Raw genomic sequence first — 27,855 nt, 5'->3', positions numbered from 1 at the left:
CACCATGCACACTCCAACCGCTCTTGCCATCTCCTCCTCGCAAGGAGGAGATAACGAGAGTGGTTGGGATGCACATGGCAACAAGTCTGGGTTGTTTGGAGCTGCTCACAGAGCTCCAGGGCACATGTTGGCTGGGTCTGTTAGCACCCTGGAGCTCGGCAAGCAGGGTCCAGGGGGCCAGATGTGGGGGATTCCACTGCCTCCCAACTAAGTTGGGCGCTTGCCACATCCCTAAAGATATAGTGGTGTTTGTTGTGCTTAGAATTGATTTACAAAGCTCTACTTTGTAAATCAAATGTCTGGAGAAATCTCTCTCTCTCTCCCTCCCTCCCTCCCTCCCTCTCTCTCTATATATACAGTCAGGGCTAGAAATATTGGAACAAGGACAACTGTTTGGGCAGTTGGCCTCTGTACACCACCACATTGAAGTTGAAAGGAAACACACCCAAATGGGAGCAAAGTCAGGACTTTCAGCTGTAATTCAAGGGATTTGACAAAAGTGGGGCACTAACCATTCTGGAAGTACAGCCAGTGGCATACACACACACTCATCGTTGGAGGCTCATAAGTAATGGAACAAACCAACATCATTTCAAACTTAAGGATCGCCTTTAATACCTGGATGAAAATCCTTTGCCTGCCTGAAGTCTAGAACCCATGGACATGGCCAAATGCTGAGTTTCCTCCCTCGAGATGCTTTGCCAGGCCTTTACTGCAGCTGCCTTCAGCTACTGCTTGTTTGTGGGTCTTTGTGCCTTCAGTCTTGTCTTCAGTAAGTGAAAAGCATGCTCTATTGGGTGGAGATCAGGTGACTGACTTGGCCATTGAAGAACATCCCACTTCTTTGCCTGGAGAAACTCTTGGGTAGCTTTTGCTGTATGTTTTTGGGTCATTATCCATCTGCAATGTGAAGCGGTGTCCTATCAGTTTGGCAGCATTCGGCTGAATCAGAGCAGAAACTATAGCCCTATACACTTCAGAATTCATCCTACTGCTTTGATCAGCAGTCAGGTCATCCATAAACATCAGTGACCCAGTTCCATTGGCAGCCATACATGCCCATGCCATAACACTGCCTCCGCCATGTTTGACAGATGATGTGGTATGCTTTGGATCATGAGCTGTTCCTTTCCTTCTCCATACTTTTCTCTTCCCATCATTCTGGTACAAGTTAATCTAGGGATGTACGAAAGTCACTTACCGTTTCACAGATCTGCTTCGCGGTGGGGGGAGAGGCGCTCTGTCCCTCCCCCTGGAATCCTGCCCAGCCAGCTCCACTCCACGGGGATTCTGCGGAGTCGCCGGCCAGCTCCGCCGGCAGCCGGACATCCAGCTGATGGGCAGCAGCGACACAAATGGCAGCAGCCGTAGCCGCCGCCGTTTGTGTCCCTGTACTTAACCATGATAGGCTATGTAAATATTTATGTAGCCTATCGCGGCAAAGTAAAAAAAAAACATGTACGCAAATGGCGACGGCTACAGCGGACGCCATTTGCGTTTGCTATTTTTCGCCGTTCTAGCCTACGTAAATATTTACGTAGGCTAGAACAGCTAAAAATAGTGAACGCAAATGGTGGCCGCCGTAGCTGCCCTCCATTTGCATACACTGTGCCCAGCCGCAGCCGGCCAGGAGACCAGCTGCCCCCGCCGCCGCTGCCATAGCCGCCGCCATTTGCGTACGCTGCGTTGTTTTTTTACGTTAGCCATGATAGGCTACGTAAATTCTTACGGCTGTCTATGGCCGCCATATGGCCTGGCCGCGGAGCGGAGCTGGCCTTCGAGGATTCGGGGGGGAAGGACCGGATCGCCTCCCCCCCCGTCGAGGATTCCGCGAGGAGGGACGGAGCAAAGGTAAGTGAGTTTCGTACATCCCTATTTCTTGACCTGGCTAGATGTTGTGAAAGGGTTCCTCTTCACCATGAGCAGAATTCTGCGATCATCCACTTTAGTTGCCTTCCATGGTCTTCCAGGCCTTTTGCTGTTGCTGAGCTTGCCAGTTAATTCCTTCTTTTTCAGATGTTCCAAACTGTTGTGTTGGCCACTCCCAATGTTTTTGCGATCTCTCTGATGGGTTTTTTTTTTTGTTTCCTCAGCCCAATGATGGCCTCCTTCACTCACATGGACACCTCTTTGGACCTCATGTTGGGGGTCCCAGTGAACAGCTACCAAATGCAAATGTAACACTCAGAACCACCTCAAGGCCTTTTATCTGCTTGATTAGTCATGGGGTACCCAGGAAACAGGCCACACCTGGCCATGCAGCTGCTTGTCAGCCATTCGTTCCATTACTTATGAGCCACCAATGATGGGGGAGGGATGTATGCCACTGGCTGTCCTTCCTGAATGGGTAGTGCCCCACTTTTGTCAAACCCCTTGAATTACAGCTGAAAGTCCTGACTTTGCTCCCATCTGGGTGTGTTTCCTTTCAACTTCAATGTGGTGGTGTACAGAGGCCAACTGCCAAAACAGTTATCTTTGTTCCGATATTTCTGGCCCTGACTGTATGTGTGTGTGTGTGTGTGTGTGTATATATATATATATATATATATATATATTAGTACTGTGCCAACCCCCCACCCCACCCCACACATGCTTTTGCAGCCCCTTTGTTTCTCTGCAAAACAGCCACTCATTTTTCTTCCTCTTTCATTGGGTTGCTGAGAGTTTCAGAGAAATTTTTCAGGGTACAGGGCTTCAGTCCTCACCTTACTGTAAGGAGAGGGTTGAAAGGCGTATGAGCATGTGCTCTTTCTTTACCATTTCCCCCCTTTCTGTCCTTGCAGCCTCTCTGGCTGCTTGAGCTCCTTTGAAAGCCCCCTAGAGGACTTCGGCAGGACTTCCTCCCATGGGGCTTCCCAGTGTGGCTGCCCACTGAGTGCCTGAAAGCTGAGCACAGAGTTATTGTTATTTTTCTTTATTTTTCTTCTTGTTGTTGTTAAAAGGACTTTTAATAACAACAAAGCAAAACTAAAAATGCCTGTCTCAGCTTTTAGGCACTCTTCAGACAGCAGCACTGGGAAGCCCCGAGGGAGGAAGTCCTGGCTAAGTCCTCCTGAGTGCTTTCCAAGAAGCTCAAGCAGCCAGAGAGGCTACAAGACAAAATGGGGGGAAATGGTAAAAGAAAGGGCACCCCCTCCTTCTCCTTCCAGTAAGGGAAGCACTGAAGCCCTGCACCCTGAGAAATTTCTCTGAAATTCTCACCCCTTCCCGTAAATTTTCAGGTGCAATTTGTTTTTGCCCCTCCCCACAACGAATGGTTGAAAATAAACAGATTTAAAAATTTGGCACAATTCAGCTAATATAAAATTAAGGTACCAAGATTCTGTCACACACTCACATGATTTCAAACAGACAACTCTGCCCAGTCCTAGCTGGTCAGAACTGGCAGAGGGAGTTAAGCTAACCTCACCCAAGAGGTGAGTGGGAGGCAGCAGTGAACAGGTGGCATCTCACAAGAGTCCAGACACCAACGTAGCCAGGAAACAAGAACAGAAACACAGGGCTTCTCTACACCAGGCTATTATCCTGCACCTTTACAGGGACTTCTGCTTCTGGATTCTTTGCAGGATTAAGTCCCAGTACTGGGATAAAGGCAGGGTATAAATGAAAATCATCATCATCATCATCATCATCATTTCCTTTGCATGTGCTAACATATGTGTTTTGGGGGGGGATTTCCTTTCTCTACAAATTCTGTTTCATTATCATTATACAGCCACTAGATGGTGCTGTGGTATAGCAGAATTGCAGAAGTACATGCAGCCATTGCAACACTTCTGGAAAAAATGCTGGACTTTCCTCAGTCTTAAAAACAACAACAACAACAGAATAAAGGTTATAAAGCATGGGACAGGCCCTGGAGGTTGATGACATCGTTTAAAGGACCATGAGTGACCAATCACAAGCACACAATAAAAGCCTCATATACCTGAGGTCAGAAATTGAAGCCATAGGACTGAGGAAGGTGGAAATGTGTCTTGACACCCTAAATACAATATCTGACACAATTCCATTGGAGCTTAGACAAATCAGATGCCCTCAAAGTGTCCCCACCCAATACTTTCTGTGCATTCGGGTGGGTTTGGGGGATTGGGGTCTTCATTAAGACAGCACTCTGAACAATGTGGCAATCCTGTCTAAAATGGGCCATTGCGAAGTATGTATAAATAGATCCTCCATGACCATAGAAACAAGGGATAGTTTATGCCAGCATACTCAGGTTGACCACAGTTGGAAGAAAGTGAAAGAATGTTTTAAAGTTTGTTATTTATACTAAATAATAGCTAAACTATTAACTGGGGCCATTGGATTCCAGTATATTTCTGAGCAAAATTCAAAATGCTGGTGTAAATACCTTTTAAATACCTTTAAAATCCTACATGGCTTCGGGCCTGGATACTTGCGGAAAACATCTTCTTTCACATCAACCGACCCATACACTAAGATCCTCCTAGGGGCCCTCCTTTAAGTGCCCTCACGCCTCACCATCTGAAGTGAGACAGGTAGCTAAGGTGGAGGCAGAATTTTCAGATGTACAACTCACTTGTGGAAGTCTTGGCTCAGGAGGAAAGCTTGCTGGATGCCCGTGCTAAAGTCTTTCAGTTTCCAGGCAAAGACTTATTTTTTGTTTTCCTAGGCTTTTAACCTCTGATGTATTCCCCCCCCCCGCCCCATGATTCTTTTAGGCACTGTCTTTTACTATTCTATTGTCTGTGTTATTTTGCTTTATTGGTTATTGTAAATCACCCTGAACATTTTGAATTGAAAGGCACATACAAATGTTTTAAATAAATTAATACATGAGATAAATCAGGCCCTTTAGCTTTTATTGTGATAAAAATGAGGTGACATTTTCCCCACAAAATGCCTGCTGCGCTTGCATGTTACATTTCATTATATTTAAAAGCATTGGCACAAAGATATGGCAATTTAATTATTCTTTTACATGCTGGATTTATTATTCACAAAAATATGATGTGGGACATTTTGAAGCATTTGAAGTTGGTTAGATATAGCCTAGGCTATTAGACACAGCCTAATTTGAGGCAAAATATTTATTGTGAATGTAGCCATGTGTGATCATACATTGTGTGACACTTCATAGAAGAGGTGTGATTAAAATGCTGTGTATGACTGACAGAGGTCAGTGCCAGTCAATTACTGATGTTTTATTATGACATAACCAGTGTATACAGACCCTTCTCTGTCTGACTGCTCTCATGTCTAAGGAGTGTACTTCTAATAATACAGCTGTATTGCCTTTCAAGACTTCAGTAAAGCTAAATGTTGGATAATAGAAACAACTCCACATGCTTCCAGACCCTAGGGGGTGATAGAAAATGTCCTGTTGCATGATCACTTCCTATTTCCTGCTCCCTCCCCTTCCTCTTCTTCCTTCCTTCCCTCCTTCCTTCTCTTTGCCTCTGCAACAATGCGCCATGGTCTCTCCCCGAAGGAAGCAGGTCACCATATCTCATCCCTTCACTCATTTACACTCACACACCCAGCTTTAGGGGGTGCTTGTAGTGAAGCAGTGTTAGATAGCCTTCTCTGATTACATGTATAAAAGCACTAATAAAGAAAGTTGATTTAAACTGGCTTCAGCCTGCGCTTGTTGCCTCCAATACTAAATGCTGTGTCGCCACACTTTCTCTATACAAGGCAACTCTGCTGAAAGTCACACCAGACTTTCCAACCCTAAAGATATATTACTACAGAGACTGAAAAACTTCCAAATGGATAGCCATGTTAGTCTGTTGCAGCAAAAACAACCAAGTGCTGTAGCAGTTTAAGGACTAACAAATTTATTATGGCAGAAGCTTCCAAGGACTCTTCATCTGATGAAGTATGCTGCAAAAGCTTCTGCCTTAATAAACTTGCTACTCTTTAAGGTGTTACAAGACACTTTGCTGTTTTTACTTAGACTAAAAAAGATGATCATTGCTGCCATTCTTCAAGAAAGTGATAAAAGTGAAACAGATGAATTGATTTGGTCCATTACATTTCCAAGGTGTAATCTATCTATCAAAGCCATTTTCCAAGACTCTGTCGTGTTTGAGTATGGCTAAGACATAGAACTCATGGTTGGGCTATGTGGATAGAAGCAGAGTTCATTCTCAGTGGCTGGGGTCACCGCTGCTAGTCATCAGCGATGGCCTTTTTGCTAATCTAAGATAAACTAGCTCTTAAAAAACATTTTCACATGCAAGGCTGTAATCATTATTAGGCCTTGCTTGGTCTGTTTATGTGCTCAGCTGATGATAGACATTTGTCATTTGAATGAGCATTTTTAGGGCCAAACTAGAAAGGATGGCAAGAGACCCACTTTTTGAAAAGGCTAAATGCAGACTCTGTTAAATGAACATACAAACATATGTAAGAACATCAGAAGAGCCCTGCTGGATCAGACCAAGGGTCCATCTAGTTCAGCATTCTGTCCACACAGGGGCCAACCAGCTGTCAACCAGGAACCCACAAGCAGGGCATGAGCGCAACAGCACCCTCCCACCCATGTTCCCCAGCCACTGGTGTACATAGGCTCACTGCCTCTGGTACTGGAGGTAGCACATAGCCATCAGCACTAATAGCCATTGATAGCCTTTTCCTCCAGGAATTTGTCCAACCCCCTTTTAAAGCCATCCAAATTGGTGGCCATCACTACACCCTGTGGTAGCGAATTCCATAGTTTAATTATGCGCTGTGTGAAGAAGCCCTTCCTTTGCAGTGACTGTGGCACTGGTGGAGTCCCCCCCCAGACTCTTTCCCCCAAAATGGTTTGTTCCCCCATTTGCCCCAGGGTGAGGAGAGAAAAAAACAGCTACCAAGGTAGAAAGCCAGTAGGAGTATAAAGCTATTCATCGTATTGCAGAGAGTGTTACATGCATGGCTATCTCTGCTTGTGGGACTGAGGTTTTGGGTGTGTACTTGGTACAGTGAGTCCCTGGTTCTCAGGGAACAAGTTTAGACTTTGTAGGACAAGGTAGCTCACCTGGAGATGCTGAGAGAGGGCAAGATTTATGTAGATGAGACCTTCAGGGATGTGGTAGACACATCCCATGCCAAACCTGGGTCCCAAAGAAGGGGGCATCATTCTAAGGAAGAGGAAAATTATCTTTTTGAAGGGGCCCATTTCTTGGTGATGAACTGATATCCTGTCATGTCAGGGATCCAGGGACAGGGAAGGAACCCTTGGTGGTGGGTGGTTTTGATGTGATCATTAGAAATACAGAGAGATGGATTTGTGACAGGTATGTTGATTGCATGGTGGCTTTCCTGCCCAGTGAAAATGGCCTGGTTTGCACATAACGAGAAGCCACCATGGGTAAATTTCTCTACAGGGCTTATTGTTGCGACAGCAGCTGCTATTTTGAAAATTGGAAGGGGCTCGCTGTAGCTTGTTATGTGTGAACTTGTCGAGGGTGGGTTGTTGGGGTGGTTAACAAGCCACCTGCAACCTTAAAACAGCCCATGGGGAAATATACTCACGGTGGTTTCTCGTTATGTTCAAACCAGGTCAATGCTGCAGACACTATGCATCATCTAGACAGGCTGATAAAGAGTATCTTGGAGGGATCAGCAGTTGTAGTGCACATTGGCTCTTGCTCCAGCTACCACAAGTTTAATTTTAAACATGGGAGGAAGAGAGGATGGGGAAGGAAGCCCACTGCTCTCCCAGGCAGAGTTGTTGTTTTTTAAAGAAATTGCTGCCACTGCTCCAATAAGGAGCCCTCAACCCAAGCTAGACAGACCAGTTCAGTCCCGCAGCTCCCCAGATAGTCTCCCAGTTTTGCCCTCCTGCCAAAATCATATTCATATTTGGTGTGTAATGATACACATCATATGCAGAGCATACAATGCTTTCCCTCCTCTTGTACTACATTTTCTGAGAGGCACTGCAAAAACATGCATGAGTAAAATGGGAGTGAATTTGGCTTTGACATAGAAAATAAGCTGACCTATTAATGATGTTATTTCTGACATAGCTCAGTCTGTTTCCAAGTCAATCTGTTATTCTTGTCTTATATTAATGTTTGAGGGCCAAATTAGAAATTATGTTAAATTCATAGTTTGACTTTGCATTATTGTATCTAAATTTTGAAAGTGCAGCTGCAACTGCAACTGCACATACGTGTGTGTGTGTGTGTGTGTGTGATCAGAACTGGGACCACAGTGAGGAAGTTAGTCCTGGCGGATGAAAATATTCCACCCACCCTTTGCAGCTGCTGTTTTCATTGGGAGTGAAACTGCCATTGGCTGGACATATAGGTGAACATCCCTGGGCTGAAAATGCTATAGAAATGCTAAGTATTATTATAATACTCTGATCTATATGAACTATTTTAAAACATCCTTTAATGGTACATGGATTTTTCATCCTTAAATTGTTGAAAGCAAATGCATGTGCATCAATAATGAGGATGATGAAGGAAGAGCTGGTGTTCTTGAAACAATGAAGGGGACTTCTTGTGAACTGACATCTATGTGTGAATAGCCAGGGATAGTCTAGAGCTTAAACCAATTACTTACTTTAAAGGGACAAGATAGATACTACTCGCCTGTCAAGATATATTGCTGAGCTAGGGAATTAAGAACAAAAAGCTATTTTAATCACAGTTACAGTAAGAAAACACTTTGTGGGAAACATTGCTTTTTAAAAAAGGATAATGAATGAGTCCTGCTGGGATTTAAATATTAGAGGACCCTCATAAATCAAAATGTGCTGTATATTTGTGTTTCTTCCCATTGTCTTCTTTGCAGAGAATGTAAGTCAAAAGAATTGTGAGAGTTTATTGTAACTGTTCTATTACAAATTGCAGTATCTTCAACTTCGACATTCTGTCAGTTCCATGCACAGGGCAATGTAGTTTCAGGAAGTAGAACTTCAGCTGCAGCTGCTACACAACACAACACAACACACACACACCGTTACAGTAGATACAATAGCCAGCCTCAGTGGAATCCGCTATACAAACCATGAAGAGTCTGGGAGTTAATTACATCACCTTAGACAATAATTTGCTCGTTGTGGGGTTTGTTATCTCTTTGCACAGCTGGCTCTCTCTTTGTTGATTTGCAATGTCCCATTAATCACAGTTGCATTTGCTCTGTGTCAAGCGATTCATCATCCCTTTCTTCAGCGTCTGTTTCCATCCTTCTGGTCTCTGATAAACCACTAATTTAAGCTGGCAGGAGCATCAAATATCACGATGGCTTAGGCACATACAGAGGGTCAAATCTACCGCACCCTGGTTTATAGCCACCAGCAACCAACTATCTTGTTTGATGTAACTGGGAGATAAGGGTAATTCAAAAGCCAAGGACTGCAGCTGTTGAAACACCCTGATATATTGATTTTATTTCTCATTTCTGCACACCAAGGGAATCCTGCGACATGAATTGACCAAATTGTGATGTAGGGCTGGACTTTCTGAAATGGAGTTTATTCTTGTTCTCTACTCTGTGTAACACTGGTAGTACCTCCATTCATGTAATTTTCCTCATCTATAGTTTGAGGATCAGGAATGCACTTTGGGAACTCTCTTCTCCCTCTCTCCTCTTATTCATGGATTTCCCTGTCTTTTCCATGATTTGCACATAACCATAGTTTGCCATGATTTCTGAGTCAGGCAACCAATTATTCACACTAACTAGGAATGTATTTGAAACAAAGGTTTGAAGTGAGTCTACAAACAATCATTTGAAGGCCATCCTGGTTACCACAAACCATAGTTTGCCTGACTCAGAAATTATGGCAAACTATGGTTATGTATACTGTGAAAGAGAGGAAGACTCCATGTGTGTGTGTGTGTGTGTGAGAGAGAGAGAGAGAGAGAGAGAGAGAGAGTAGAGGGGAGATGAAAGGGGAGAAGAGAGAGAGTGAGCCCATAGCACATTCCCAGTTCTCCAGGCACTCGTATAACTCTGTATCCATGCAGTACCCTTGGTATCCATCCATGCCAGCACCCAGCACTAATACCACATTGGTAATGGGTTGTCCAGATTCTTCTCCAGACCCAGCTCAAGGTAATGATGGGCCCTGGGGATAGGAGGCTGTAGTGGGCCCCCTATTGCGACCCCAACATGGAACACACACATAACAGTTGTGTGAATGGGTGTGTGTGCACACCCATACACACAAAGCTATTTTATGTTCAACAGCAATGCAAACGTATTTTGTTTGTACATAGATGTCTTCCATTATATTACTAACAGTTCAAAGTAAGACTCCCTAGCATGTAAATTGGCCTGGTTGCATGATGCCTTACTATTGTGCACACATTTATATGCATGTGTTCTAGAGGAAAAATGCATCCAGTACTCCACCTGGAAATGTTCTTATAGAGACCCGGGGAGGGAGCTAAATCCTGAAGACTGATTCTTATAACTAACTCCTCCTAAACAAAATCTAAATTTGTAAAATATATTTTTATATTCTTTTGCTTCTCATTGACCTCACCCACTCTATTGTCTTCAAATAAATTTTTATTAACAGAGCAACCCTATAATGTCTACTCAGACATAAGTACCATTGAGTTCAATGGGGCTTACTCCCAGGCAGCCTTTATAGCACAATCCTCAGCATGTCGACTTAGAAAAAAGTTCCATTGTGTCCAGCAGGACTTCCTCTTGGTTAAATGTGCATCAAATAATTCAAATTGCAGCCTAAATCTCTCTCTCTCTCTCCTTTCTTCCAGTTTCTGTATAGCACATAACTTCACAGTCCCCTCCCCCAACTGCATTTCCCTAAAAACACCCAACAGCCACCAGACTGGATAGAAACACTGGACTACACTGCAACTGTGCCATTCACTGCTATCTCTCCTTCCCAACAATATGAGCATAACAGTGATGGTCTACTTTTCAGGGGTAACGTAATCCATGCTTAGTCACAGTTGAGCCTTTATCAGCATTCAAGCTTGTGATTTTTGCAAGTGTTCAAATATAAAATAAATAAATAAAAATTTTATGGTAAAATTTTATTGTTTTAAATTGTTTTATGGTGGGTTGTACATCGCCCAGAGTGGCTGGGTGACCAGTCAGATGGGTGATTAATAAATTTAATAAATAAATAAATACCCATGGAAAGCTTGGGTATACCCAGAAAAATACCCCCTCCCCAAAAGCCTTCTGCTGCCATTGCTGCTATATCCCTCTACACCAAGGTGCAGTAACTTACCTCGCCCTTGAGGCTCACAAAGTTAGAGCCTTTCTACAGAAGGCTTTTCTTGTGCCCTGATGATTCCTCACTCACAGTAGTTTGCAGGTTCCTAACATGATGTCATCCTCCTCCAGGGCCTCTCCTGTGCTTTGCAACCCTTTTAGCATTTTTTCCCCCCTAACCAGGAAAGTCTGGCATTTTCCTGAATGGTGTTATAGAACCCTCATGTATTTGTACAATTCTGCTGTACCACAGTGCCACCTATTGGTTGTGTAATGGAACATATAGAAAGGCAGAGAAAGAAACCCCCTGGAAAAAAATATGTGTAAAGGAGCTGATCTTAATCCTAGAAAGAATCTGGAAACCAGAGTAGTGGGTTAAAAGCCTCATGCAGAAAAACCTTATTTTCTGAGGCTGAGTTTGGAGATGTTCAGCCGTTGGGCTGTGCATGGACTCCCCGATCCACCTCAGAGCTTCCGAGGTGGACCCGCTTTGCTTCAGACTGCTTCGGGGGGCCTGGCTTGCTTTGGCCTCTGGAGCCAAAGTGGGATTTGGATGGCTTACCTGGGCCATTGGGATGTGCACTGCCAGCCATGTTCCTGCTCCAGGAGTTGCTGCCACCACCACTGCCAGCTCCTGGGCCCATGGGATGCAAATGGCACAGGATCTATTTCTGGAAATATAGGGAGTTGCCATTTTAGCAATGGCAACTCCCTGGAACAGGAAGAGGGCTGCCAGCATGTGTCCCAAGGGCCCAGGTAAGGAGCCGGGGGCTGGGCAGCAGCAGTGGCACGGCTGGGCTTCTGGATCACTCTGAAGCGCTGCCGAAGTGCTTTGGAGCGACTCAGACCACTTTGTGCTCCTTCATGCCCTGTCCACCTTGCCTTGGGAGCAGCATGAAGTGGCCCGAAGTGCCCTGCTTTGGCTTGGAACTTGGGCTTTGGGCCGAAGCAGTGCACAGCCCTATTCACCAGCATCTCTAGTATCATGTCGATTGTAGGTGGGAACTCACATAACTGAATGCTCCCCCATAGAAAAGATTCCTGGCACATAGAAAACGAGATGTGAGGGAGAAGGGTTCTAGCTCAGCCTTCTTCCCAAAATGCAAGTTTTCTTGTGCAAGGGTTTTATTTGGTATGGAAGAGTATTCAGTCCTGGTAACGTCCACTTGCAATCTTAAGTACTACAGCCTAGATACAAGTTTACCAGTGAAATCTTGGCCTTTGTCCATGCAAGTTAGGGCCTCCAGTGTGAAGCTTACAGATTTGCTTGGTTCTCATAGAATCATAGAATAGTAGGGTTGGAAGGGGCCTACAATGCCATTGAGTCCAACCCCCTGCTCAATGCAGGAATCCAAGTCAGAGCATCCCCGACAGATGGCTGACGAGCCTCGTCTTGAATGCCTCCAGTGTGGGAGAGCCCACCACCATGGATCTCTTCCATGATCCACTCAGGGGGTGTGCTGTACATCCCATTTTATATGCCCCTACCAGATGATATTATCACTAGAAGTAAGGCCTTAAACTTAGAGGTGCTGGGATTCATTCATGTATTTGATTTATATTTAAAAAAATGGCACTCAAGGCAGCTTACAAAATCAATTTAAAATAGCTTAAAACAATAAAACATATGAAAAACAATAAAACATATGAAAAAACAATAAAACATAACAATTACAGAATAAGAACAGCACCCAACCCACAGGCCCACTTACAGGCCAAAGGCCTTTCTGGCTAAAGTGGTCTTTGTCTGCTGTCGGAAGGACAGCAGAGAGCTGCAAAACTGGCCTCTTTTGGGAAGGAGTTCCAAGCCTGGAAGCTCTGCTCTCCTATCCCAGCTGTTTGTGGGTGGTTTCTGTTGTAGTTGTCTGACCCTTTTCCACAGATTTCATTCACCAGACAGAGCTGCCACCCGATGAAAGAAAGTTTAGTCAATTAATCATATTGCTGTAAGCCACCTTGGGAGGGCTTCTGCCCTGAAAGGCGGCCAAGAAATAGTTTAAATAAATAAATAATTTTCAGGTTTAACTGATTAATTGATAAATTGGTTAAACCTGCATAAATTGGCATACGCATAAAACAGTTATGAAGGCGAAAATCAGGCTCTTTCTGGTTTTTAGGCACATAAAACGACCAAATGCCTTGGGTATTGCTAGCTAATATCCAGCTAATATCCAATTAGCTGGATATTGTATTTGCTAGTCACAAGTAGTAGGATCACTATATATATAGCATTGCAAGCAAGCTGCCCATGCAAACATATGTGCAGTTAAGATTATATTTCTGCCATTCCCAAGGAAGACTGAGTGACACCATTCGAGCATAAACCCTGTTAGCATAAACAAGCATTGCCTTGCTTTGGGGAGCTTGCAATTTGAAAAAGAATCTGTTTCGCTTTGCAGCTCCCTAGCTTCCTGAGCGGTAGGAAGTTCTAGGGGTGGCTGATCTAAAGGGTCAGTTCTCTTGTGAGAAGGAAGGATTGGAGGCTTATAGATTTTCTGAGTTGTGTTTATTTAAAGCATACAGGGCAAGCATAGGGTAGTTGGCATCATTGCTGCCACAAAGGTGAAAACAAAGGAGATTAATTCCAAAGAAACCAAAGACAGAAAATAACGTGGGTGTGATAGAAAATGTTCAGGCTCGTTTTCTAATCTAAAAGTTTCCCTAAGCTTTCCCCCTGTCCCCCACCCACCTCAGCTCTAGCTGCCACCTGGCTCCCTTCCACAGGAGCCAGGAAAGCAGGACCCAAGTGCCAAGAGCGGCCTTTGACTGACAGGCAATGAATGTATCAACATGCAGCAAGAAAACATCCTTTTCCTCTGGAAAATGTAATGCAGTGTTCTACTGCTGTTTCAGAACACATTGCAACGGGTATTCACCAGCCCACCAGGGTCCGACAGAAATAGCGGTTTTATTCGGGATTTTTTCTTTTGTACATTTAAACATAAGTGTTAAGTTTTCACCCTCTTTTGAAAAGTGTGTGATGCTGTTCTCACAAGCAGTTCCATACTTTTCAGTTTCACATGTGAAACCTGTTGCTTCTGTGGCTTTTTTGCTGGCACATTAGTTATGCCTAGTGCTCTTGGCAAAAAAAAATATGGTTGAATTTCCTTTCCCCTCAGAATCTCCATCCCCGGTAAAGTAGATGCAGTACTCTTCTACTGAATTGTGCAAGGTATGTTATTTTGAATTGTAAGGACTGGTCACTGTAGATAAATACATTATCACCTTTAGAGAAAGGTGAAAGTACAGCCTTTGTGGAGAAAACGTCTTCTCATTACTTTACAGAAAGAAAGAAAGAAAGAAAGAAAGAAAGAAAGAAAGAAAGAAAGAAAGAGGAAAAAGAAAGAAAAGGAAAATACAGGAAAGCATGTGGGGTAGTAATCACAAGAACAGAAGAGGATCCCTGCTGGATCAGCCCAAAGTCCCAGCTAGTTTATCATCCTATTTTCAAGAGTGTCCAGCCAGCCAGGCAATTCTGAGAAGCCCACAAGCAGAACAGGAAGGCAACAGCCATCACCCCTTCTCCACCCCCTTCCCCCAAAGGATGTTTAAAGGTACAGCTCCCTCATCCCTTTCCTGTCATAAGAGAATGATACTGAGTTTGCTTCCACACTGGCACTTTATTTATTTATTGCATGTCTATCCCACCCTTCCTCCAAGAAGCTCAGGGTGATAGACATGGTCCACCATGTCCATGGGTCCCATTTTATCCTCATGAAAAACCTTTGAGGTAGGTTAGGCTGAGAAATGGCCAAATGGTCAGAAATCATCAGAAGATCTCCATGAAACTAATATGAAATATGAATCACTAAAGCACCAGTGTAGCCTAGCAATAGAAAATCCAGATGATGATGTTACCAAGTAGTTGCATTTCATTGTCTTCTTATTTCATTTACTATATTTCTGTACCACCCTACAGCCAAAGCTCTCTGGGCAGTTCACAAAAGATTAAAACCCATTAAAAATGCATTATACACAGTGCAAAACCATTTATATAAAACATATAAACAGACAGCACACAGACAACTTTTATCTAAAAACACACACGCAACAATCAACCAAAGACCTGAAAACTCATTATATGCTGCCAAATGCCTGAGAGAAAAGGGCAGTTTTAATCTGGTGCTGAAAGGATAACACAAGGCAGGCCTTGTCAGGGAGATCATTCCATGATTGGGGGGCCACCCCCTAGAAGGCCCTCTCCCTTGTTGTCACCCTCCGAGCCTCCCTCAGAGGAGGCACACGGAGGAGGGCCTTGGATGCTGTGTGTAGTGTATGGGTTGGTTCATGCCAGGGGAGGTGCTCCATCAGGTATGATGGTCCTGAGTCATGTAAGGCTTTATAGGTCAAAACCAGCACCAGTGCAAGCAGGCTAAAATCAGTGTTATCTGTTTGGACCTTCTTGTCCCTGTTATCAATCTGGCTGCCGCATTTTGCAGAAGCTGCAGCTTCTGAACCATCTTCAAAGGCAGCCCCATGTAGAGTGCATTGCTGTAATCTAACTTGGAAGTTATCAGAACATAGACAACTGATGTCAGGTTATCCCTATCCAGTTATGGACATAGGTGGGCCACCAACCAAAGTTAGTACAAGGCACTCCATCCCACTGAGGCTACTTGAGCCTCAAGGGACAAAGATGGCTCCAGGAGGACCCCCAACCATTCCAGTTTTCCCTGTCTTCTTGTCCTTTTTTCAATATATATTATGCAATTGTAGTACCAGCCTGTCCACTGGGGACAGGAAAAGCATTATTGAGGCCTTTTCTGGGCTCCTGTACCTTTAATTAAAAGCTTTCTGTTTTCCAGTTCTGCCCCTTTTATTATTTCCTGTTGAAACCAAAGCAGGCTTGCTGTGGAATAGCTTGCTCCCACACCTAGCTCCCTTTCCCCAACTAACCCAGCTCTCCAGCTCATAAGAACATAAGAAGAACCATGTTGGATCAGACCAAGGGTCCGTCGGGTCCAGCATTCTGTTCACACAATGGCCAAGCAGCTGTCAACCAGGAAACCACAAGCAGGACAGGAGTGCAACAGTTCAGGCTTCCTCTTTGACTCTACAGTGTTCAGATCAGTAAGTATGCTGGGCTGCCACTGGCCAAGGAGCTGTTGTTGGCCTCATCCAGCACAGCCCCATTGGATACATTAACTTGTCCTTATGTTTCTGCTGCTGGGTAGTGGGTCTACTTCTTCTCTTGGCTCTGCTGGGTCAGAGGCATCTCACTGAGCATGTTGTTGTTGTTCAGTCATTAAGTCGTGTCCAGCTCTTCATGACCCCATGGACTATAGCACACCAGGCCTTCCTGTCCTCCACTCTCTCCCAGAGTGTTTCTCTTTGCATTTAGTGGCCAAAATATTTGAGCTTCAGCTTCAGTATCTGTCCTTCCAATGAGCAGTCAGGGTTGATTTCCTTTAGGATTGACTAATTTGACCTCCTTGCAGTCCAGGGGACTCGTAAGAGTCTTCTCCAGCACCACAGTTCGAAAGCATGCAGGCCCCCAAACTCCCAGCTGGGCTGGACATCAGCATTCTTGCCTAATAGACCAGAGATGGGACTTCAAAACCCCAAAACTCAGCTGAAAATCTGAGATCTGAAAATCGTAGTTGGTAGAACAGCCCATGTTGCCTGGTGGTGGTGATGGGTGGCCGTGGTGGTAATAATATATCTATTTGAGGTTTGCTGCCATGTTGTTCCAGGAAACTGAGAGGAAAAATAGGCAAATAAATACCTCATATTAGATCACCTTCTATTAGTGAAAGAGATTAATTAATTCCATTTAGAAACAGCGCTAATAAATGGTGTCACCTATTAAATCTAGACTCTGTAGTAGCAGCTCACAAAACTAAATAGCACTTCTAAGAATGGATGTGTGAGCATCTGGAAGGCTGACCTGATTTTTTTTTTTTTTTTGGTGAGCATCCAAATCGAGAACTCACTCATGCCTTTTGCCAGCATCTGGTCTGAGTGCTTGCAAAAGGCTTCAGGGTGTTTGTGGAGCATGCACCACAGCCACCTTTGCCACCTCATCCTCTGCCTCCCAAGGACCCAGCAACTTACCTGAGGAGGCAGGCAAGACAGCAACCACAGGTGCTCCAGGTGGGCATCCATTCCCATGGGCATACCATCCCTGGAGGGGAAATGATGCAGTTACCTAGCAGAAACCTATGTGAATAGAACCATCCCTGGTGGGAAAAGACACCTGCCGGGGGATCTGGAGCTCCCACCACTGCTTCTGCTGCCTCTCCTCTCTCCCCCTCCCAAATTGTTTATTTGTATTGATTAAGCATTGTAGGTAGGTTTCTAGGCCCTTGTGGGGCAGGGCTGACAGAGGTGGCAGAAGCAGTTGTTTGAAATTCGAGCAGAGAATGCAGCAGCTGCGTCCCCCATCCTGTTCCTCCACCAGACCCTTTTTCCAGCTCATCTTCCAGCTCTCTGCGAGCAAAAACTAAAACCCAGCCTGTTGCTACAGCAGTGAGGTGAGAAATGTCGGCAATGGGTCCTGGGGAAAGGACATGGTGGCTGTGTCCTCTCTCACCAGAGTTACATAATCTGGGCTACGTACCATTGCTAGTCATTTTTTTTTCTTTGACATTATGAGCCATCCAACACAATATGATAACCGTCACACTTTTGCTAAAAGTTAATCCGCATAGATATACATATATGGCTTCTTCCTTTCTCCGCAAGGATTCCCCTGTCTATGTGTTGTGTCCCTACTATGCAAAATGGTGAATTTTCCAAGATGTAATTACAGCAAAGGCGACAACTGCATTCTGTCATTCCTTTATAGCAACAGAAGACATACTATTCTGCCTGTCAGTCTTTTTTTTTTTTTAACAGTGCTTCAGGTTTCTACAAAGAGTGCCAAACACCAAACCTTGTTTTTAAGGAATGCTGGTTTCAAATTATGCTCAAACTTAAGAGTCTAGCACCATCTATAGCTGCATGGAAATGCTGCAAAATCTTAGTGGGAGAGATTTGCTAAAACCTTCTGCAAATAATGCACTGAATCAAATGCAACAACAAGGCTGACCAAACAAACAAACTATGATGCTAATGGGCAACCTTTTTGTTACACTTACTGGCATTCCAAACAGAAATGTGTTTCTGCAGTTTTCTGAGAAACTGTCAGATATTTTTAGTTACCAGCAATTGCTGAAGGATTGCCTAGAAATAGCAGCTTTGGAAAGAATTCTAAAACCCTATAATGATATCCGACCAGTGGAAGCTGGTGGTTCCGATGTCAGTGGGGCGGTGAACCTGCTCTGGGGGTCAGTCAGAACTAGTCAGAACTCTAAAGGGGCTATCCAGGGTGCCTCACACTTTGGAGAGCTCCTTTAAAGTTCTGACTAGCTCTGACTGAAACCCGGAGCAGATTCACCGCACCACTGACATCGGAGCCACCAGCCTCCACTGTATCTGACAGATGCTCCATAAAGCATGCTGGGCCCATGCCATTCAAGCAGTGTCAGTAAGAACCAGTACATTGACTTTAGCCCAGAAACAAACCAACTGAAAGACCTTGTTCTGTAAAAGCTAAAGAAAGGAATTGCAGTACCTAATAATTCCTTCCATTCCAAAGTTTGGAGGTGAGTGTGGATCCTTATGTAGCCAAAATGGTACTACACACCCTCAAGAGGGAGGTGTCAGCAGGATCGGGGGACCCCACGTTTTGCAGAAGTACAGATTTGTTTGATGGGGGAGACCCTAAGGGGGTGAAAAACTCCAAAACAGTCTAGTGAGGGCTGGCCACAGAATGATGAATGGGTGGTGCTGGTAGGGAGGACAGAAAACCTGTGTGTGGGGAAGATGAAATGGAGTATCATGGAGGAGGGCATGGTGAACTGACTGGAGCAGTGAACAGGAGCCCCCCCCCCCACTGTAACATTTTGTTGCAGGTCCCATTTTTTTTACACTAAATTTGATTTGCCACCTACAGTGGAACGGCAATATTTGCAATTGAAACGTTTGTTAGTATCTAGATTTACTGGCATTTACTTGACGGGACAGACAGAAGGGCATCTCCCAAAGATCTTAACATTCAGGCAGGCTCTTGGGGAGAATGCCATCTTTCAAATAACCTAGGGGTTGTCCTCATGGGGATTTCTTGCAGCAGATGACGTCATGGCCAATATGCAGCCACCCTGGAGATTTCCGGTGGAAAAGCTGGATTTTCTGAGACTACTTTTACTCTATTTTATGTCTTTAATTTGGCTTCTTGGTGCTTCTGGTGCTGTGTGCCCCTATCCTCTGCATTTACTTCAGCATATAGCCCTGCCCAGGGGTGTGTCTTTCACCTGGCCGTGACCTCACTAAGCCTTTCCAGCCTTCAGACTTGCCCTGCACTCCCATTTCACCAGTAATTAGCCTCTGTGAGGATGCACTTCTCTGATGTTTGCATTACTTCACTTCTCTATTGTTGTGTTAAATCACATCTCCAATATTGTGTAAAGTTGCTTCTCTGATGTTATGTAAAGTCACTTCTCCAATCTGGCAAGGTCTTGGGAATCTGTCATTGCAAGCAGGGAGAAAGTGGCCAGAGGAGGAGAAAGTGTGTGTGTGTGTGTGTAAGCAATAACTCTGCAACAGTTTGCTGGAATGGGGAGAAATTGTGTGTGAGGGGGCTGCTCTCAGGGGATCCTTCAGATGCTGCACTCCATAACCCTGGGATTTTGCCTTCTTAAGGCAAAAGCGTGCACTTTGGGGAACAGGGGAGAGAGGAATAACTCTGTGGCAGATTGCTGGAATAAAGCAAAATCATGTGTGGGGGGGGGATGCTGTCATAGGGAGTCTATTAGTTGCTCTCCACTCATAGTAACAGGGGGTGGGGAGCCTCGACATGGGCCAGGAAACAAGCCTCTCTTATTGGTTGAGTAGCCTCTGCCAGTTTGATGACATTCAGTTCTACTCCCCCCACCCCACCCAGAAGTATGTTCCTTTCAAGTGCTGTGTGACCCCTGACTGTGTTGATGGGAGCCCTCTGCCACCTGCTACCCCTCCCCCGCCCCCTAATATTACTTTTTTTGACTTGGGGAAGCGGGGAACTAGCAGGGAACATGGAAACAGCAGCTAAATTGGGCTTTTTGTGTGTTCATACTGAATCCGCAGGAAAAAAAATCTGAGTTTTTCAAGTGTTTGACTGGAACCGATGAAAAGCCTAGTGAGTTGGAGGGGCTTGCCCATTCCTACTTTTGAATTAGCTATAGGCTTTGCATTAGAATCAAGCTCGCAGCCTCATTCAGCCCACCTGTTCAGCATATTGACAAGAGCCCCCTTGAGGCATTTCTATATGTGTAATCACAAATGTGGGACTAACATGACCTTAAGGAGGAGTGTAATGCACATACAACAGGTTTATGTACTATGTTCTTGCAAATTGGGAAATAACTACTTCTAAAATGGGAGAAATTAGCTCAACACTCATTAAACAACTTAGTTGTTGTGGATTATTAGGAAAGAAATCAAATACAGCACTGCCAATATTGTTTGTGCTCTTATACAAATCTATGGTGCAGCCACACTTGGAATACTGTGTACAGTTCTGATCACCACACTGCAAAAAGGATATTGAGAGCTGGAACAGGTGCAGAAAAGGGCAAGTTAAATGATCAAGGGTCTGGAGCAACTCCCCTATCAGGAAAAGCTGTAATATCTGGGGCTTTTAAGCTTAGAAGAAGGGTGGGTAAGGAGGAGAGATGATAGAGGTGAAGCCCAGTGGCTAACAAGGGTGGCATATCTAGGGATGTTAGAGAATTCCGCCATGGATTCCAGTGAGGCCAGATTCTTTAGAATTCACCCCCCCCCCCGAGTAGGGATGGCGGAGAATTTCTCCACGAATCTCGGGGAGGCCGAATGCCAACGCATTCGGCCCCCCGAAATTGGTGGTGAAATTCTCCGCCACCCCTCCGCCACCCCCCGGGATGGGACTTAACTCCCTCGAATGTCCCTCTCGGCGGCGGGTCCTGGCGGCGGTTCGGCGGCGTTCCAGCGGGGGTGGGGGCGGCGGCCGGTCTTCCAACCAGCTGCCGCCGCCGCCATTACAAAGTAAATTAAATGTAAAACAAAACAAAACACACACACGTGATAGGCTACGTAACGATTTACGTAGCCTATCACGGCTAGATTTCCAAAGTCAGCCGTGATAGGCTACATAAATCGTTACGTAGGCTATCACGGGTGACTTTGGAAAAAAAAAAAAAGCGCGTATGCAAAAAAAGTATGTTCCTTATTTGGGCCCGGGTAGTCTACGTAAAGATTTACGTAGACTATGGTGAAAATAAGGGCAACGCAAATAGCGTTGCCCTTATTTTCGCCGTAGTCTACGTAAATCTTTACGTAGACTACCCGGGCCCAAATAAGGAACGCAAATGGCGGCGCCCATGGGCACCGCCATTTGCGTACGCGCTTTTTTTTTTTCAAAGTCACCCGTGATAGGCTACGTAATGATTTACGTAGCCTATCATGGCTGACTTTGGAAATCTAGCCGTGATAGGCAACATAAATCGTTACGTAGCCTATCACGTGTGTGTGTGTGTTTTTACTTTTTTCTTTCGCGGCCAGGGAGACGGGGCACTTCTCCCCGACCTGAATTTTGGCAGTGAGGGATGGGGTGCCTCCCCCCGGCCTGAATTTCGGCCGGGCGAGGTGGGGCACCTCTCCCCCCAGCCTGAACTTCGGGGGGAGAACTGAAGCGCCTCCCCCCCGCCGCGAAGCAAGCTGTGGGACCAGGTAAGGGACTTTCGTCCATCCCTACCCCCGAGTCTGTGGCGGAACGGAGCAATCCCCCCTGCCACCCCGCAGAATCCCCCTGGGACAGAGCCTACCTTTTTTGGCCATCTGCTACCCCGCAAATGGCTGCCCTGGTCTGCGGACACCATTTCCATTCTACTTTAGCCATGATAGGCTATGTAAGTATTTACGTAGTCTATCACAGCTACTGCAGGGACGCAAATGGCATAGAGGCCGCCATTTGCGTCCCTGCAGTAGCTGTGATAGGCTACGTATACATTTACGTAGCCTATCACGGCAAAAGGCAGGGACACAAATGGCATAGCGGCTGCCATTTGCGTTCCTGCCTTTTGCCGTGATAGGCTATGTAAATATATATGTAGCCTATCACACCTACCACAGGGATGCAAATGGTGGCCACAACCCAGCAGCCGTCAGAAGTCCAGCTGCGGGCAGCCCTGGGCGGCAGCTGCACAGGCTCCCCACAGAGCGGAGCTGGCCAGGGAGGATTCTGGGGGGGAGGGACAGATCGCCTCCCCCCCCAGCGGACAGCTGCAGCGGAACGGGTAAGTGATCCATACACCCCTAGGCATATCCTAGTATTTAGCCTACATATGTAATTGTGGGTGGGATGATGTGGAATGGGTGACAAAGAGAAATAGCAGCCAAGGGAACTTTGCTTGGAATGCTCTTCATGATGTTAGGACAGTTCAAACCCTAAATATCACAAAATGGTTCCTCAGCCTAGAAGGGCCGATGATGAAGCTAAGTATCTGCATACTCTGATTCTCTCGGCATAAAGTACACATTTACTGAATTACGTTTCTGTGTGATGCCTTCAGCTGTGGTGGAAGGTCACTATGGCAAGGTGCCCTGGAAGCAGCTAGTGTGCCCTAAATGCCCACATTAGACTGAGGATCTGCTGCTTTACCATTTGAAATGTCCCTTGTTCAGTGGTAAGTTTATTGCTGGTATCATAGGATCTCATGAGTTTGCATCAGGTGTTGAAGCAGTTTGTTATCTGCTGTTAGACCTGGATGTGGCCACTATTCACAGAGCATCAATGTTTGCATGAGCAGCAAAGAAAACCAGAGCACACTTTGTTGGTCTGGGGCCTAGGATCCACACTGGACTGTACCAGTGTTTCAGTCATTTGTATTTTGGATGTTATACTTCTTTTGTCATGGCTTTTGGCTTGTACAATAAAATGTATGAGTGACAGAGAGAGTGGGAAGAGGTGTTTAAAATTATGCATGGTGTGGAGAAAGTGAATAGGGAGACATTTTTCTCCCTCCTTCACAATACTAGAACTTGGGGTCATCAAATTAAGCTCTTGGATGTCTTTAGGGGATTAGACAAGTTAATGAAGGCTATGAATGGCTACTAGTCGTGATGGTTATATATCACCTCCAGCATCAAAGGCAATATGCCTCTGAATACCAGGTGCTACTTTTGGCTATGAGCTGCCTGAAGAGCACTTATGTGCTGAAAAGGTGGGATGTAAATTGATTGAAGAAATAAATAAGTCGATGGGACCATCCTGAACTTCACTAGAAAACTACCTAGTCTTGTTATTAAGAAGAGCCATGCTGGATCAGACCAAGGGTCCATCTAGTCCAGCATTCTGTTCACACATGTCAGCCCACATGTTACTTCCTCCACATGGGTGTGGCCATGGGGCTGCTCAGGGTGGTGGACTTCAGCACATGCAAACTGGACCAGGCTGTGACAGAACAAAGCTGGGGGCAACATATCTACATAGCACCTTAATATCTTTCAGCCTTATTTCAGACAACTGGTTTAGTAGAAAGTCACATGCCAAAAGTATGGCAGTAAAGTATGCCATGTAATTAATACATTGTGTGTTTAATCTCCAACTTTGGAAAACAAGAACAGAGACTACATCGATTTATATATAAGTGAGTACTGGAGTACAGACCACTAGAGGGCAGAGCAGGCTCAGAGAACTATAAGCAAGTTCCACCCCTACTAGCTCAATGCATTTGATCTTGAGTATTGCTTTGCTTTGTCCATTTTCCTTGAGGTCTTTAAATCTTCATTTGAAAAGCTATGGAGAACCAGTGTGGTACAGTGTGGATCAAGTCTCATGAGGAAAAAAGGTAAATTAACTTTTTGTTGGTTTACAATATGTAAAGCAAGGGTGCAGAACCTGAGGCCCTCCAGGTGTTGTTGTCTTATTTGTTTGTTTGTTTATAACATTTGTATCCCGCCCTATAACATTAGGATCTCGGTGTAAAACAAGAAATAATTTAAATAGCTAAAAACATATTAAATCATTAAGCTAGCTAATAGCAATTAAAATCTAAAACAATAAAACAGTTAGTGTGCAAACTCAGGGAATCCAATTAGCCCTCAAAGGCTTTGGTGAAAGGCCATGTTTTAATTTGGCGTCGAAATTAAACCAATGTCTGTGCCAATCGGGCCTCCAAGGGGAGGGCATTCCACAACCGGGGTGCCAAAGCAGAGAAGGCCCTCTCCCATGTCCCACCATAGTGTATGTCTCACACTGGTGGGACACAGAGGAGGGCCCCTCCAACAGACCTCAGTCCTCAGGCAGGCATATATAGGGGGAGGCGCTCCTTCAAATATCGAGGTCCCAAGCTGCTTAGGGCTTTAAATGCCATCATTAGCGCCTTGAATTCCAACTGGAAACATATTGGCAGCCAGTGCAATTCCTCTGAGACCAGTGTTATGTGATCTTTATGTGATGTTCCAGTCAACAGGCTAGCTGCTGCATTTTACACTACCTGCAACTTCTGAGTCATCTTCAAGGGCAGCCCTGCTTAAAGTGCATTGCAGTAGTCTAATCAGGAAGTTACCACTGCGACCACTACTGTGGCTAGGTTTTTCCTGTCCAGCAAAGGCCGTAGCTGGCAGATCAGCCAAAGCGGGGCTTCAGTGACAGTGTTAGAAAAAGACTGTCCTCTTATTCTTTGGCTGTCAGCTCTTTGCTAGACCTTTGAGCTATTAGTCATAATTATTGAGACCACCGGACACATGTCCAGCGGCAGTGTACATCTGTTAAAAAGGGGAAGTCTGGTGAGACAGTCACATAAGCATAATCAGAAATAAACATGTTGACACAGTCGTGCTCTAAGGAGTCAGCTAACGGCTCAGTCAGTTGACATGTGGCTAACAAAAAATTGTAAAGGGGAGGGGGTATAAAAAGACTTATGCTTGCTTAGCTCGGGGTCCAGACTGCTGACTGATCTGCACCCGTTTTGCAAAACGTTCAATAAAATAGTGTTGGATCCACTGCTGCCTGTCTGGCATCCTTTCTTTCAACCAGAAGCAAGAACTTTTTATCTAACAATTTGGTGCCGTGACTCGGATCCTGCTTCGGGGCGCGTCCCCTTTGCGCTGAACCGAGGGGCCGCGGAGGAGAAGTGGCCACAGGCGGTTGTTTACACTGCCTTCTCCTCACGACGGCGGCGGCAAAAGCGCTTGGGGACCAACGCCAGAGGAAGAGGGAGACGTGATCACTCCTTTTAGGCACCGGCAGTGGATCAATAAAGCAGCTGGACGCAGCTGCGGGCGGGACAGAAGAGGCTTTTGGGGTAAGTGAAACAGCTTACATTAGGGGATAAACGCGGGACGGTGGTGTGTTTGTGATTGTGTGAGACGCCTACGGGTGAAGCGAGTGAGGAGCCCCGATCTGCATTTCCCTACCCCGGAGACGGACTGGGTCAGAGGAGGGCAAAGCACGAGAATTGTTGATTGAAATCCCCACCGTCATGGGCGGGTCCCAATCCAGGCCTACAGGAGAGTCCCATATGCCCTTGGAGTGTTGTTTGCGCAACTGGTCACATTTTAAGCAAGATTATAGAACTAAGATGACAAAGGATCGCCTTGTCCTTCTTTGTGCCCGGGAATGGCTGGTAGTAGAACCCAAATGGCCACCCGAGGGGTCTTTTGACCCAACCCTGGTATCTGCTGTGCGTATAATAGTAACACAGAGGGGAAGTTGAGACCAGTTCCCCTATATCGATTCATGGGCAACCTGTGTACCCCTTGGCGGCAAGCCCGCTCCGTGGGTTGTCAAATGCATGTCTCTGGCCCCTCCTGTGATGGTCAATAAGAAACCAACCATCCTTGCGGGGGCACGGGCCAGGTTTAAAGAGGAACACCCCCAGGCAACTGAGGATGAGACAGCAGAAGCTCTGCCCACAGGACGGCCCGATTGGGGGGTAGCCATGGCAGCACAGAGACAGCTACATGCTGAGTATTTTCGGTTCGTTTTAGCGGGCATGAAGCAAGCCGTGCAGGGGGCCCCCAATTTGCAAAAAGTCCTGACTTTAAATCAAGACAAAAATGAACCTCCTGCCGTGTTCCTCCAAAGGCTAAGGGAAGCCTTCACCAAGTATACTGATATTGACTTGATATTGACCCAAATAATTTAAAGATTCTCATGACTCAGTTTGTGGGAAATAGTTGCCAAGACATCAGAAAGAAGTTGCAGAAAGTTGAGAGAAGATTAGTGGCTGACCTAAGTGTTTTAGTAGAGCTCAGAAAGTTTATGAAAGACAAGAGGCAAGCGAAGCTCCTCGCTGCGGTTCTCAGACCCAACAAAGGAGGAGCTAAGAAGAGAGGAAAAGGAGGGAGGAAGGGGTCCTCCCTGAGAAGAGACCAGTGTGCCTTCTGTAAGAAAATTAGGCACTGGAAGCATGACTGTGAAGCCTTGAAGCAAAAAGAGAGAGAGGAGGGTGTGGAGGGGGGGGCAGAAAGAATTTTGCATAAACAAGAAAGAGACTAACCGGGGCCCAGCCCCCTCTGAGCCGTCTCTGAGGCAAGACGGGACCCCATAGTCAAAATTAAAGTTGGGGGCTGCTCCTACGATGCCCTTGTAGATACAGGGGCCACCCTGTCCATCCTCCCCCCTTAGCCAACCACCAACGGGAAGTGGGGGATCTACCACCATAATGGGGGTCGAGGAAAGGGCAACCCGAGTGCCCCTTTCTCATCCCTTGCTCACCAAGGTTGGGAAAACACACCTAGCACATGCATTTGTCTGTACCCCCTCCTGTCCGGTGGCATTGTTAAGAAGGGACTTATTGACTAAGCTCCAAATTGAGATTGCTTTCACTTTTGACGGAAGGATAGAAGTACAGCTCCCCAAGCAACAGAGCAGTAACTATCAAATGGCCCTTTCAAAGGTCACAGAGGAGCCCGCCCCAGAGGCAGACGAGGACTGGTGCTTAATAGAAAACAGAGTCAATCCCCTAGTTTGGGCCGGGGTCGGAAGGGCCTCTCGTGCCAAGTTGGCAACACCGTCAGCTGAAGTCCCTACAAGATAAGGTCTCCAAGAAGGAGTTCATCCGCTTGGCACAGACCCTCAAGTATTACAGCTATCTCAAATTTGACCCCTGCATCACAGACTTCCCCGAAAAGGGCTGCCACGTCATTGTGGGGGCTGAGAATAGTAAGCTGAACTTCCAGGTCAAGCTGCCCAATGACCAGATCAAGGAGGGAAGTTTCAAGGTGACCCGAATGCGCTGCTGGCGGGTCACTTCCTCGGTCCCCGTGCACAACGAGATATCAGGCCCTACCGCTGGCAAGTCAGAGGTGAAGCTAGAACTTGCCTTTAAGTACCTGATAAATAAAGACTGCCTACAGTGGGTCACAATCACCAGCCTGCAGGCCATAATGCTGAGCATCTGCCTGCAGTCTATGGTGGATAAACTGATGATGAGGAAAAAAATAAATAAATCAAGAGGCAGCATCCGCAAGATGTTCCGCAGGCGAGTCAATAGAGCCCTGCAGCAGTCAGGCAGCCAGCAAGCAGTAAAGGCTCCCCCTCTTTTGGATTCTCCTGATGCAAGCAGGGAGTCTATTGCAAAAGTCTCAAGCAAATTGGGCTCCGTCAGTCTGCGTGCCATTAGCCATTCCAGCTCTTCTGCTGACATTGGGGCCAACTACACCTTTAAAAGCATTGGTGATAAAGACCTCTAG

The 27,855-nt window shown here is 45.7% G+C and overlaps 1 pseudogene; it reads left to right on the top strand.

The window, feature by feature from the left end:
• Window positions 1-4: 4 nt before the first annotated feature.
• Window positions 5-27,855, top strand: LOC146344310 (sorting nexin-17 pseudogene; annotated as a pseudogene).

This window comes from Heloderma suspectum, chromosome 5 (assembly GCF_057233095.1).
Source record: "Heloderma suspectum isolate Gila_16-S chromosome 5, 16-S_ref, whole genome shotgun sequence".
Taxonomy (NCBI): Eukaryota; Metazoa; Chordata; class Lepidosauria; order Squamata; family Helodermatidae; genus Heloderma; species Heloderma suspectum.
Note: the sequence above shows the minus strand (reverse complement) of the source record. Positions and strands in the feature narration are given on the sequence as shown.